This window comes from Ambystoma mexicanum, chromosome 1p (assembly GCF_040938575.1).
Source record: "Ambystoma mexicanum isolate Mex_15411 chromosome 1p, UKY_AmexF1_1, whole genome shotgun sequence".
NCBI classification, from domain to species: Eukaryota; Metazoa; Chordata; class Amphibia; order Caudata; family Ambystomatidae; genus Ambystoma; species Ambystoma mexicanum.
Window position 1 is genome coordinate 1,028,124,666 of NC_090921.1, and position 12,296 is coordinate 1,028,136,961.

The 12,296-nt window shown below is 41.2% G+C and overlaps 1 non-coding gene across 1 annotated transcript; it reads right to left on the reverse strand.

Moving 5' to 3' along the window:
- Window positions 1-1,575: 1,575 nt before the first annotated feature.
- Window positions 1,576-1,661, reverse strand: TRNAY-GUA (transfer RNA tyrosine (anticodon GUA)). Its single transcript is given in 2 exon segments — window positions 1,576-1,611; window positions 1,625-1,661. It is a non-coding gene; the product is annotated as a tRNA-Tyr (tRNA).
- Between the last annotated feature and the right edge of the window lie 10,635 nt (window positions 1,662-12,296).

Here is a 12,296-nt window from a genome sequence, read left to right on the forward strand (position 1 = left end):
ATCTTGGATGGTGTATAGTGTTCTCTCATTTCCCTTGAGAAATCAAGATTGTTAAGGGGATTCTGCTGTTTTGCCAGTTCATAGCAAGAGATGGGGATCCAAAACACCTGACAGGAAACCAATGAAGATTTGTGTTGGACAGAAAAATAACGTGGCCACAGCCTCAAAGCAAAAGGCATCTATTTTCAGTAATGAAATATAATATAATTATAAATTGTCTGTTATTTTACTTTCCAAGTATTTTACTTTCCAAGTATTCAATAAAATGTGCATTTGGCAAAAGTCCTTTGGCCGGATTTGAACCAGCAACCTAAGGATGCCTGTTTTGCCATTACAGTCCTCCGTTCTACCAACTGAGCTATCGAAGGCTTGGCAAATCATTCTCTAGCAAACTCAATACGAGCTTCCACTTCAACCGTCGACTTGTAAACATCTCTTGCAATTCGTGCAAAATACTACAAATTTGGCTTGTGAGGTTCCCGAATTGAGTAAAAGCACATCAGTTCCCAATTAAAAAAATGACCCCCTCCGCAGTCTCCCGCATGTTACTGACCACCATACTAAGGGGGAAAAGTTGAAAGGCGGCACCTCACAGGCCATCTCCTCAGAGTATTCAGCCGCGTTGGGCCTTGACAATATTTTAATATCTTGGATGGTGTATAGTGTTCTCCCATTTCCCTTGAGAAATCAAGATTGTCAAGGGGATTCTGCTGTTTTGTCAGTTCATAGCAAGAGATGGGGATCCAAAACACCTCACAGGAAACCAACGAAGATTCGTGTTGGACAGAAAAATAACATGGTCACAGCCTCAAAGCAAAAGGCATCTATTTTCAGTGATGAAATATAATATAATTATAAATTGTCTGTTATTTTACTTTCCAAGTATTTTACTTTCCAAGTATTCAATAAAATGTGCATTTGGCAAAAGTCCTTCGAGCCGGATTTGAACCAGTGACCTAATGATGCCTGTTTTACCACTACAGTCCTCCGCTCTACCAACTGAGCTATCGAAGGCTTGGCAAATCAGTCTCTAGCAAACTCAATACGAGCTTCCACTTACACCGTCGACTTGTAAACATCTCTTGCAATTCGTGCAAAATACTACAAATTTGGCTTGTGAGGTTCCCGAATTGAGTAAAAGCACATCAGTTCCCAATTAAAAAAATGACCCCCTCCGCAGTCTCCCGCATGTTACTGACCACCATACTAAGGGGGAAAAGTTGAAAGGCGACACCTCACAGGCCATCTCCTCAGAGTATTCAGCCGTGTTGGGCCTTGACAATATTTTAATATCTTGGATGGTGTATAGTGTTCTCTCATTTCCCTTGAGAAATCAAGATTGTCAAGGGGATTCTGCTGTTTTGCCAGTTCATAGCAAGAGATGGGGATCCAAAACACCTCACAGGAAACCAATGAAGATTCGTGTTGGACAGAAAAATAACGTGGCCACAGCCTCAAAGCAAAAGGCATCTATTTTCAGTGATGAAATATAATATAATTATAAATTGTCTGTTATTTTACTTTCCAAGTATTTTACTTTCCAAGTATTCAATAAAATGTGCATTTGGCAAAAATTCCTTCGAGCCGGATTTGAACCAGCGACCTAAGGATGCCTGTTTTACCACTACAGTCCTCCGCTCTACCAACTGAGCTATCGAAGGCTTGGCAAATCAACTCTAGCAAACTCAATACGAGCTTCCACTTCAACCGTCGACATTCAAACATCTCTTGCAATTCTTGCAAAATACTACAAATTTGGCTTGTGAGGTTCCCGAATTGAGTAAAAGCACATCAGTTCACAATTAAAAAAATGACCCCCTCCGCAGTCTCCCGCATGTTACTGACCACCATACTAAGGAGGAAAAGTTGAAAGGCGGCGCCTCGCAGGCCATCTCCTCAGAGTATTCATCCGTGTTCGGCCATGACAATATTTTAATATCTTGGATGGTGTATAGTGTTCTCTCATTTTCCTTGAGAAATCAAGATTGTCAAGGGGATTCTGCTGTTTTGCCAGTTCATAGCAAGAAATGGGGATCCAAAACACCTCACAGGAAACCAATGAAGATTGGTGTTGGACAGAAACATAACGTGGCGACAGCCTCAAAGCAAAAGGCATCTATTTTCAGTGATGAAATATAATATAATTATAAATTGTCTGTTATTTTACTTTCCAAGTATTTTACTTTCCAAGTATTCAATAAAATGTGCATTTGGCAAAAGTCCTTTGAGCCGGATTTGAACCAGCGACGAGCTATCGAAGGCTTGGCAAATCATTCTCTAGCAAACTCAATACGAGCTTCCACTTCAACCGTCGACTTGTAAACATCTCTTGCAATTACTGCAAAATACTACAAATTTGGCTTGTGAGGTTCCCGAATTGAGTAAAAGCACATCATTTCTCAATTACAAAAATGACCCCCTCCGCAGTCTCCCGCATGTTACTGACCACCATACTAAGGGGGAAAAGTTGAAAGGCGCGCCTCACAGGCCATCTCCTCAGAGTATTCAGCCGTGTTGGGCCTTGACAATATTTTAATATCTTGGATGGTGTATAGTGTTCTCCCATTTCCCTTGAGAAATCAAGATTGTCAAGGGGATTCTGCTGTTTTGTCAGTTCATAGCAAGAGATGGGGATCCAAAACACCTCACAGGAAACCAACGAAGATTGGTTTCGGACAGAAAAATAACGTGGCCACAGCCTCAAAGCAAAAGGCATCTATTTTCAATGATGAAATATAATATAATTATAAATTGTCTGTTATTTTACTTTCCAAGTATTTTACTTTCCAAGTATTCAATAAAATGTGCATTTGGCAAAAGTCCTTCGAGCCGGATTTGAACCAGCGACCTAAGGATGCCTGTTTTATCACTACAGTCCTCTGCTCTCCCAACTGAGCTATCGAAGGCTTGGCAAATCATTCTCTAGCAAACTCAATACGAGCTTCCACTTCAACCGTCGACTTGTAAACATCTCTTGCAATTCGTGCAAAATACTACAAATTTGGCTTGTGAGGTTCCCGAATTGAGTAAAAGCACATCAGTTCCCAATTAAAAAAATGACCCCCTCCGCAGTCTCCCGCATGTTACTGACCACCATACTAAGGAGGAAAAGTTGAAAGGCGGCGCCTCACAGGCCATCTCCTCAGAGTATTCAGCCGTGTTGGGCCTTGACAATATTTTAATATCTTGGATGGTGTATAGTGTTCTCTCATTTCCCTTGAGAAATCAAGATTGTCAAGGGGATTCTGCTGTTTTGCCAGTTCATAGCAAGAGATGGGGATCCAAAACACCTCACAGGAAACCAATGAAGATTGGTGTTGGACAGAAACATAACGTGGCGACAGCCTCAAAGCAAAAGGCATCTATTTTCAATGATGAAATATAATATAATTATAAATTGTCTGTTATTTTATTTTCCAAGCATTTTACTTTCCAAGTATTCAATAAAATTTGCATTTGGCAAAAGTCCTTCAATCTGCATTTGAACCAGCGACCTAAGGATGCCTGTTTTACCACTACAGTCCTCTGCTCTACCAACTGAGCTATCGAAGGCTTGGCAAACCAGGCTCTAGCAAGCTCAATACAAGCTTCCACTTCAACCGTCGACATTCAAACATCTCTTGCAATTCGTGCAAAATACTACAAATTTGGCTTGTGAGGTTCCCGAATTGAGTAAAAGCACATCAGTTCACAATTAAAAAAATGACCCCCTCCGCAGTCTCCCGCATGTTACTGACCACCATACTAAGGGGGAAAAGTTGAAAGGCGGCGCCTCACAGGCCATCTCCTCAGAGTATTCAGCCGTGTTGGGCCTTGACAATATTTTAATATCTTGGATGGTGTATAGTGTTCTCTCATTTCCCTTGAGAAATCAAGATTGTTAAGGGGATTCTGCTGTTTTGCCAGTTCATAGCAAGAGATGGGGATCCAAAACACCTGACAGGAAACCAATGAAGATTCGTGTTGGACAGAAAAATAACGTGGCCAAAGCCTCAAAGCAAAAGGCATCTATTTTCAGTAATGAAATATAATATAATTATAAATTGTCTGTTATTTTACTTTCCAAGTATTTTACTTTCCAAGTATTCAATAAAATGTGCATTTGGCAAAAGTCCTTTGGCCGGATTTGAACCAGCAACCTAAGGATGCCTGTTTTGCCATTACAGTCCTCCGTTCTACCAACTGAGCTATCGAAGGCTTGGCAAATATTTCTCTAGCAAACTCAATACGAGCTTCCACTTCAACAGTCGACTTGTAAACATCTCTTGCAATTCGTGCAAAATACTACAAATTTGGCTTGTGAGGTTCCCGAATTGAGTAAAAGCACATCAGTTCCCAATTAAAAAAATGACCCCCTCCGCAGTCTCCCGCATGTTACTGACCACCATACTAAGGGGGAAAAGTTGAAAGGCGGCACCTCACAGGCCATCTCCTCAGAGTATTCAGCCGCGTTGGGCCTTGACAATATTTTAATATCTTGGATGGTGTATAGTGTTCTCCCATTTCCCTTGAGAAATCAAGATTGTCAAGGGGATTCTGCTGTTTTGTCAGTTCATAGCAAGAGATGGGGATCCAAAACACCTCACAGGAAACCAACGAAGATTCGTGTTGGACAGAAAAATAACATGGTCACAGCCTCAAAGCAAAAGGCATCTATTTTCAGTGATGAAATATAATATAATTATAAATTGTCTGTTATTTTACTTTCCAAGTATTTTACTTTCCAAGTATTCAATAAAATGTGCATTTGGCAAAAGTCCTTCGAGCCGGATTTGAACCAGTGACCTAATGATGCCTGTTTTACCACTACAGTCCTCCGCTCTACCAACTGAGCTATCGAAGGCTTGGCAAATCAGTCTCTAGCAAACTCAATACGAGCTTCCACTTACACCGTCGACTTGTAAACATCTCTTGCAATTCGTGCAAAATACTACAAATTTGGCTTGTGAGGTTCCCGAATTGAGTAAAAGCACATCAGTTCCCAATTTAAAAAATGACCCCCTCCGCAGTCTCCCGCATGTTACTGACCACCATACTAAGGGGGAAAAGTTGAAAGGCGGCGCCTCACAGGCCATCTCCTCAGAGTATTCAGCCGTGTTGGGCCTTGACAATATTTTAATATCTTGGATGGTGTATAGTGTTCTCTCATTTCCCTTGAGAAATCAAGATTGTCAAGGGGATTCTGCTGTTTTGCCAGTTCATAGCAAGAGATGGGGATCCAAAACACCTCACAGGAAACCAATGAAGATTGGTGTTGGACAGAAACATAACGTGGCGACAGCCTCAAAGCAAAAGGCATCTATTTTCAATGATGAAATATAATATAATTATAAATTGTCTGTTATTTTATTTTCCAAGCATTTTACTTTCCAAGTATTCAATAAAATTTGCATTTGGCAAAAGTCCTTCAATCTGCATTTGAACCAGCGACCTAAGGATGCCTGTTTTACCACTACAGTCCTCTGCTCTACCAACTGAGCTATCGAAGGCTTGGCAAAACAGGCTCTAGCAAGCTCAATACGAGCTTCCACTTCAACCGTCGACATTCAAACATCTCTTGCAATTCGTGCAAAATACTACAAATTTGGCTTGTGAGGTTCCCGAATTGAGTAAAAGCACATCAGTTCACAATTAAAAAAATGACCCCCTCCGCAGTCTCCCGCATGTTACTGACCACCATACTAAGGGGGAAAAGTTGAAAGGCGGCGCCTCACAGGCCATCTCCTCAGAGTATTCAGCCGTGTTGGGCCTTGACAATATTTTAATATCTTGGATGGTGTATAGTGTTCTCTCATTTCCCTTGAGAAATCAAGATTGTTAAGGGGATTCTGCTGTTTTGCCAGTTCATAGCAAGAGATGGGGATCCAAAACACCTGACAGGAAACCAATGAAGATTCGTGTTGGACAGAAAAATAACGTGGCCACAGCCTCAAAGCAAAAGGCATCTATTTTCAGTAATGAAATATAATATAATTATAAATTGTCTGTTATTTTACTTTCCAAGTATTTTACTTTCCAAGTATTCAATAAAATGTGCATTTGGCAAAAGTCCTTTGGCCGGATTTGAACCAGCGACCTAAGGATGCCTGTTTTGCCGTTACAGTCCTCCGTTCTACCAACTGAGCTATCGAAGGCTTGGCAAATCATTCTCTAGCAAACTCAATACGAGCTTCCACTTCAACCGTCGACTTGTAAACATCTCTTGCAATTCGTGCAAAATACTACAAATTTGGCTTGTGAGGTTCCCGAATTGAGTAAAAGCACATCAGTTCCCAATTTAAAAAATGACCCCCTCCGCAGTCTCCCGCATGTTACTGACCACCATACTAAGGGGGAAAAGTTGAAAGGCGGCTCCTCACAGGCCATCTCCTCAGAGTATTCAGCCGTGTTGGGCCTTGACAATATTTTAATATCTTGGATGGTGTATAGTGTTCTCTCATTTCCCTTGAGAAATCAAGATTGTCAAGGGGATTCTGCTGTTTTGCCAGTTCATAGCAAGAGATGGGGATCCAAAACACCTCACAGGAAACCAATGAAGATTCGTGTTGGACAGAAAAATAACGTGGCCACAGCCTCAAAGCAAAAGGCATCTATTTTCAGTGATGAAATATAATATAATTATAAATTGTCTGTTATTTTACTTTCCAAGTATTTTACTTTCCAAGTATTCAATAAAATGTGCATTTGGCAAAAATTCCTTCGAGCCGGATTTGAACCAGCGACCTAAGGATGCCTGTTTTACCACTACAGTCCTCCGCTCTACCAACTGAGCTATTGAAGGCTAGGCAAATCAGTCTCTAGCAAGCTCAATACGAGCTTCCACTTCAACCGTCGACATTCAAACATCTCTTGCAATTCTTGCAAAAAACTACAAATTTGGCTTGTGAGGTTCCCGAATTGAGTAAAAGCACATCAGTTCACAATTAAAAAAATGACCCCCTCCGCAGTCTCCCGCATGTTACTGACCACCATACTAAGGAGGAAAAGTTGAAAGGCGGCGCCTCGCAGGCCATCTCCTCAGAGTATTCATCAGTGTTCGGCCATGACAATATTTTAATATCTTGGATGGTGTATAGTGTTCTCTCATTTTCCTTGAGAAATCAAGATTGTCAAGGGGATTCTGCTGTTTTGCCAGTTCATAGCAAGAAATGGGGATCCAAAACACCTCACAGGAAACCAAAGAAGATTCGTGTTGGACAGAAAAATAACGTGGCCACAGCCTCAAAGCAAAAGGCATCTATTTTCAGTGATGAAATATAATATAATTATAAATTGTCTGTTATTTTACTTTCCAAGTATTTTACTTTCCAAGTATTCAATAAAATGTGCATTTGGCAAAAGTCCTTTGAGCCGGATTTGAACCAGCGACGAGCTATCGAAGGCTTGGCAAATCATTCTCTAGCAAACTCAATACGAGCTTCCACTTCAACCGTCGACTTTTAAACATCTCTTGCAATTCGTGCAAAATACTACAAATTTGGCTTGTGAGGTTCCCGAATTGAGTAAAAGCACATCAGTTCCCAATTAAAAAAATGACCCCCTCCGCAGTCTCCCGCATGTTACTGACCACCATACTAAGGAGGAAAAGTTGAAAGGCGGCGCCTCACAGGCCATCTCCTCAGAGTATTCAGCCGTGTTGGGCCTTGACAATATTTTAATATCTTGGATGGTGTATAGTGTTCTCTCATTTCCCTTGAGAAATCAAGATTGTCAAGGGGATTCTGCTGTTTTGCCAGTTCATAGCAAGTGATGGGGATCCAAAACACCTCACAGGAAACCAATGAAGATTGGTGTTGGACAGAAACATAACGTGGCGACAGCCTCAAAGCAAAAGGCATCTATTTTCAATGATGAAATATAATATAATTATAAATTGTCTGTTATTTTATTTTCCAAGCATTTTACTTTCCAAGTATTCAATAAAATTTGCATTTGGCAAAAGTCCTTCAATCTGCATTTGAACCAGCGACCTAAGGAAGCCTGTTTTACCACTACAGTCCTCTGCTCTACCAACTGAGCTATCGAAGGCTTGGCAAACCAGGCTCTAGCAAGCTCAATACGAGCTTCCACTTCAACCGTCGACATTCAAACATCTCTTGCAATTCGTGCAAAATACTACAAATTTGGCTTGTGAGGTTCCCGAATTGAGTAAAAGCACATCAGTTCACAATTAAAAAAATGACCCCCTCCGCAGTCTCCCGCATGTTACTGACCACCATACTAAGGGGGAAAAGTTGAAAGGCGGCACCTCACAGGCCGTCTCCTCAGAGTATTCAGCCGCGTTGGGCCTTGACAATATTTTAATATCTTGGATGGTGTATAGTGTTCTCCCATTTCCCTTGAGAAATCAAGATTGTCAAGGGGATTCTGCTGTTTTGTCAGTTCATAGCAAGAGATGGGGATCCAAAACACCTGACAGGAAACCAATGAAGATTCGTGTTGGACAGAAAAATAACGTGGCCACAGCCTCAAAGCAAAAGGCATCTATTTTCAGTGATGAAATATAATATAATTATGAATTGTCTGTTATTTTACTTTCCAAGTATTTTACTTTCCAAGTATTCAATAAAATGTGCATTTGGCAAAAGTCCTTCGAGCCGGATTTGAACCAGTGACCTAATGATGCCTGTTTTACCACTACAGTCCTCCGCTCTACCAACTGAGCTATCGAAGGCTTGGCAAATCAGTCTCTAGCAAACTCAATACGAGCTTCCACTTACACCGTCGACTTGTAAACATCTCTTGCAATTCGTGCAAAATACTACAAATTTGGCTTGTGAGGTTCCCGAATTGAGTAAAAGCACATCAGTTCCCAATTAAAAAAATGACCCCCTCCGCAGTCTCCCGCATGTTACTGACCACCATACTAAGGAGGAAAAGTTGAAAGGCGGCGCCTCACAGGCCATCTCCTCAGAGTATTCAGCCGTGTTGGGCCTTGACAATATTTTAATATCTTGGATGGTGTATAGTGTTCTCTCATTTCCCTTGAGAAATCAAGATTGTCAAGGGGATTCTGCTGTTTTGCCAGTTCATAGCAAGAGATGGGGATCCAAAACACCTCACAGGAAACCAATGAAGATTGGTGTTGGACAGAAACATAACGTGGCGACAGCCTCAAAGCAAAAGGCATCTATTTTCAATGATGAAATATAATATAATTATAAATTGTCTGTTATTTTATTTTCCAAGCATTTTACTTTCCAAGTATTCAATAAAATTTGCATTTGGCAAAAGTCCTTCAATCTGCATTTGAACCAGCGACCTAAGGATGCCTGTTTTACCACTACAGTCCTCTGCTCTACCAACTGAGCTATCGAAGGCTTGGCAAACCAGGTTCTAGCAAGCTCAATACGAGCTTCCACTTCAACCGTCGACATTCAAACATCTCTTGCAATTCGTGCAAAATACTACAAATTTGGCTTGTGAGGTTCCCGAATTGAGTAAAAGCACATCAGTTCACAATTAAAAAAATGACCCCCTCCGCAGTCTCCCGCATGTTACTGACCACCATACTAAGGGGGAAAAGTTGAAAGGCGGCGCCTCACAGGCCATCTCCTCAGAGTATTCAGCCGTGTTGGGCCTTGACAATATTTTAATATCTTGGATGGTGTATAGTGTTCTCTCATTTCCCTTGAGAAATCAAGATTGTTAAGGGGATTCTGCTGTTTTGCCAGTTCATAGCAAGAGATGGGGATCCAAAACACCTGACAGGAAACCAATGATGATTCGTGTTGGACAGAAAAATAACGTGGCCAAAGCCTCAAAGCAAAAGGCATCTATTTTCAGTAATGAAATATAATATAATTATAAATTGTCTGTTATTTTACTTTCCAAGTATTTTACTTTCCAAGTATTCAATAAAATGTGCATTTGGCAAAAGTCCTTTGGCCGGATTTGAACCAGCAACCTAAGGATGCCTGTTTTGCCATTACAGTCCTCCGTTCTACCAACTGAGCTATCGAAGGCTTGGCAAATCATTCTCTAGCAAACTCAATACGAGCTTCCACTTCAACAGTCGACTTGTAAACATCTCTTGCAATTCGTGCAAAATACTACAAATTTGGCTTGTGAGGTTCCCGAATTGAGTAAAAGCACATCAGTTCCCAATTAAAAAAATGACCCCCTCCGCAGTCTCCCGCATGTTACTGACCACCATACTAAGGGGGAAAAGTTGAAAGGCGGCACCTCACAGGCCATCTCCTCAGAGTATTCAGCCGCGTTGGGCCTTGACAATATTTTAATATCTTGGATGGTGTATAGTGTTCTCCCATTTCCCTTGAGAAATCAAGATTGTCAAGGGGATTCTGCTGTTTTGTCAGTTCATAGCAAGAGATGGGGATCCAAAACACCTCACAGGAAACCAACGAAGATTCGTGTTGGACAGAAAAATAACATGGTCACAGCCTCAAAGCAAAAGGCATCTATTTTCAGTGATGAAATATAATATAATTATAAATTGTCTGTTATTTTACTTTCCAAGTATTTTACTTTCCAAGTATTCAATAAAATGTGCATTTGGCAAAAGTCCTTCGAGCCGGATTTGAACCAGTGACCTAATGATGCCTGTTTTACCACTACAGTCCTCTGCTCTACCAACTGAGCTATCGAAGGCTTGGCAAATCAGTCTCTAGCAAACTCAATACGAGCTTCCACTTACACCGTCGACTTGTAAACATCTCTTGCAATTCGTGCAAAATACTACAAATTTGGCTTGTGAGGTTCCCGAATTGAGTAAAAGCACATCAGTTCCCAATTTAAAAAATGACCCCCTCCGCAGTCTCCCGCATGTTACTGACCACCATACTAAGGGGGAAAAGTTGAAAGGCGGCGCCTCACAGGCCATCTCCTCAGAGTATTCAGCCGTGTTGGGCCTTGACAATATTTTAATATCTTGGATGGTGTATAGTGTTCTCTCATTTCCCTTGAGAAATCAAGATTGTCAAGGGGATTCTGCTGTTTTGCCAGTTCATAGCAAGAGATGGGGATCCAAAACACCTCACAGGAAACCAATGAAGATTGGTGTTGGACAGAAACATAACGTGGCGACAGCCTCAAAGCAAAAGGCATCTATTTTCAATGATGAAATATAATATAATTATAAATTGTCTGTTATTTTATTTTCCAAGCATTTTACTTTCCAAGTATTCAATAAAATTTGCATTTGGCAAAAGTCCTTCAATCTGCATTTGAACCAGCGACCTAAGGATGCCTGTTTTACCACTACAGTCCTCTGCTCTACCAACTGAGCTATCGAAGGCTTGGCAAAACAGGCTCTAGCAAGCTCAATACGAGCTTCCACTTCAACCGTCGACATTCAAACATCTCTTGCAATTCGTGCAAAATACTACAAATTTGGCTTGTGAGGTTCCCGAATTGAGTAAAAGCACATCAGTTCACAATTAAAAAAATGACCCCCTCCGCAGTCTCCCGCATGTTACTGACCACCATACTAAGGGGGAAAAGTTGAAAGGCGGCGCCTCACAGGCCATCTCCTCAGAGTATTCAGCCGTGTTGGGCCTTGACAATATTTTAATATCTTGGATGGTGTATAGTGTTCTCTCATTTCCCTTGAGAAATCAAGATTGTTAAGGGGATTCTGCTGTTTTGCCAGTTCATAGCAAGAGATGGGGATCCAAAACACCTGACAGGAAACCAATGAAGATTCGTGTTGGACAGAAAAATAACGTGGCCACAGCCTCAAAGCAAAAGGCATCTATTTTCAGTAATGAAATATAATATAATTATAAATTGTCTGTTATTTTACTTTCCAAGTATTTTACTTTCCAAGTATTCAATAAAATGTGCATTTGGCAAAAGTCCTTTGGCCGGATTTGAACCAGCGACCTAAGGATGCCTGTTTTGCCGTTACAGTCCTCCGTTCTACCAACTGAGCTATCGAAGGCTTGGCAAATCATTCTCTAGCAAACTCAATACGAGCTTCCACTTCAACCGTCGACTTGTAAACATCTCTTGCAATTCGTGCAAAATACTACAAATTTGGCTTGTGAGGTTCCCGAATTGAGTAAAAGCACATCAGTTCCCAATTTAAAAAATGACCCCCTCCGCAGTCTCCCGCATGTTACTGACCACCATACTAAGGGGGAAAAGTTGAAAGGCGGCTCCTCACAGGCCATCTCCTCAGAGTATTCAGCCGTGTTGGGCCTTGACAATATTTTAATATCTTGGATGGTGTATAGTGTTCTCTCATTTCCCTTGAGAAATCAAGATTGTCAAGGGGATTCTGCTGTTTTGCCAGTTCATAGCAAGAGATGGGGATCCAAAACACCTCACAGGAA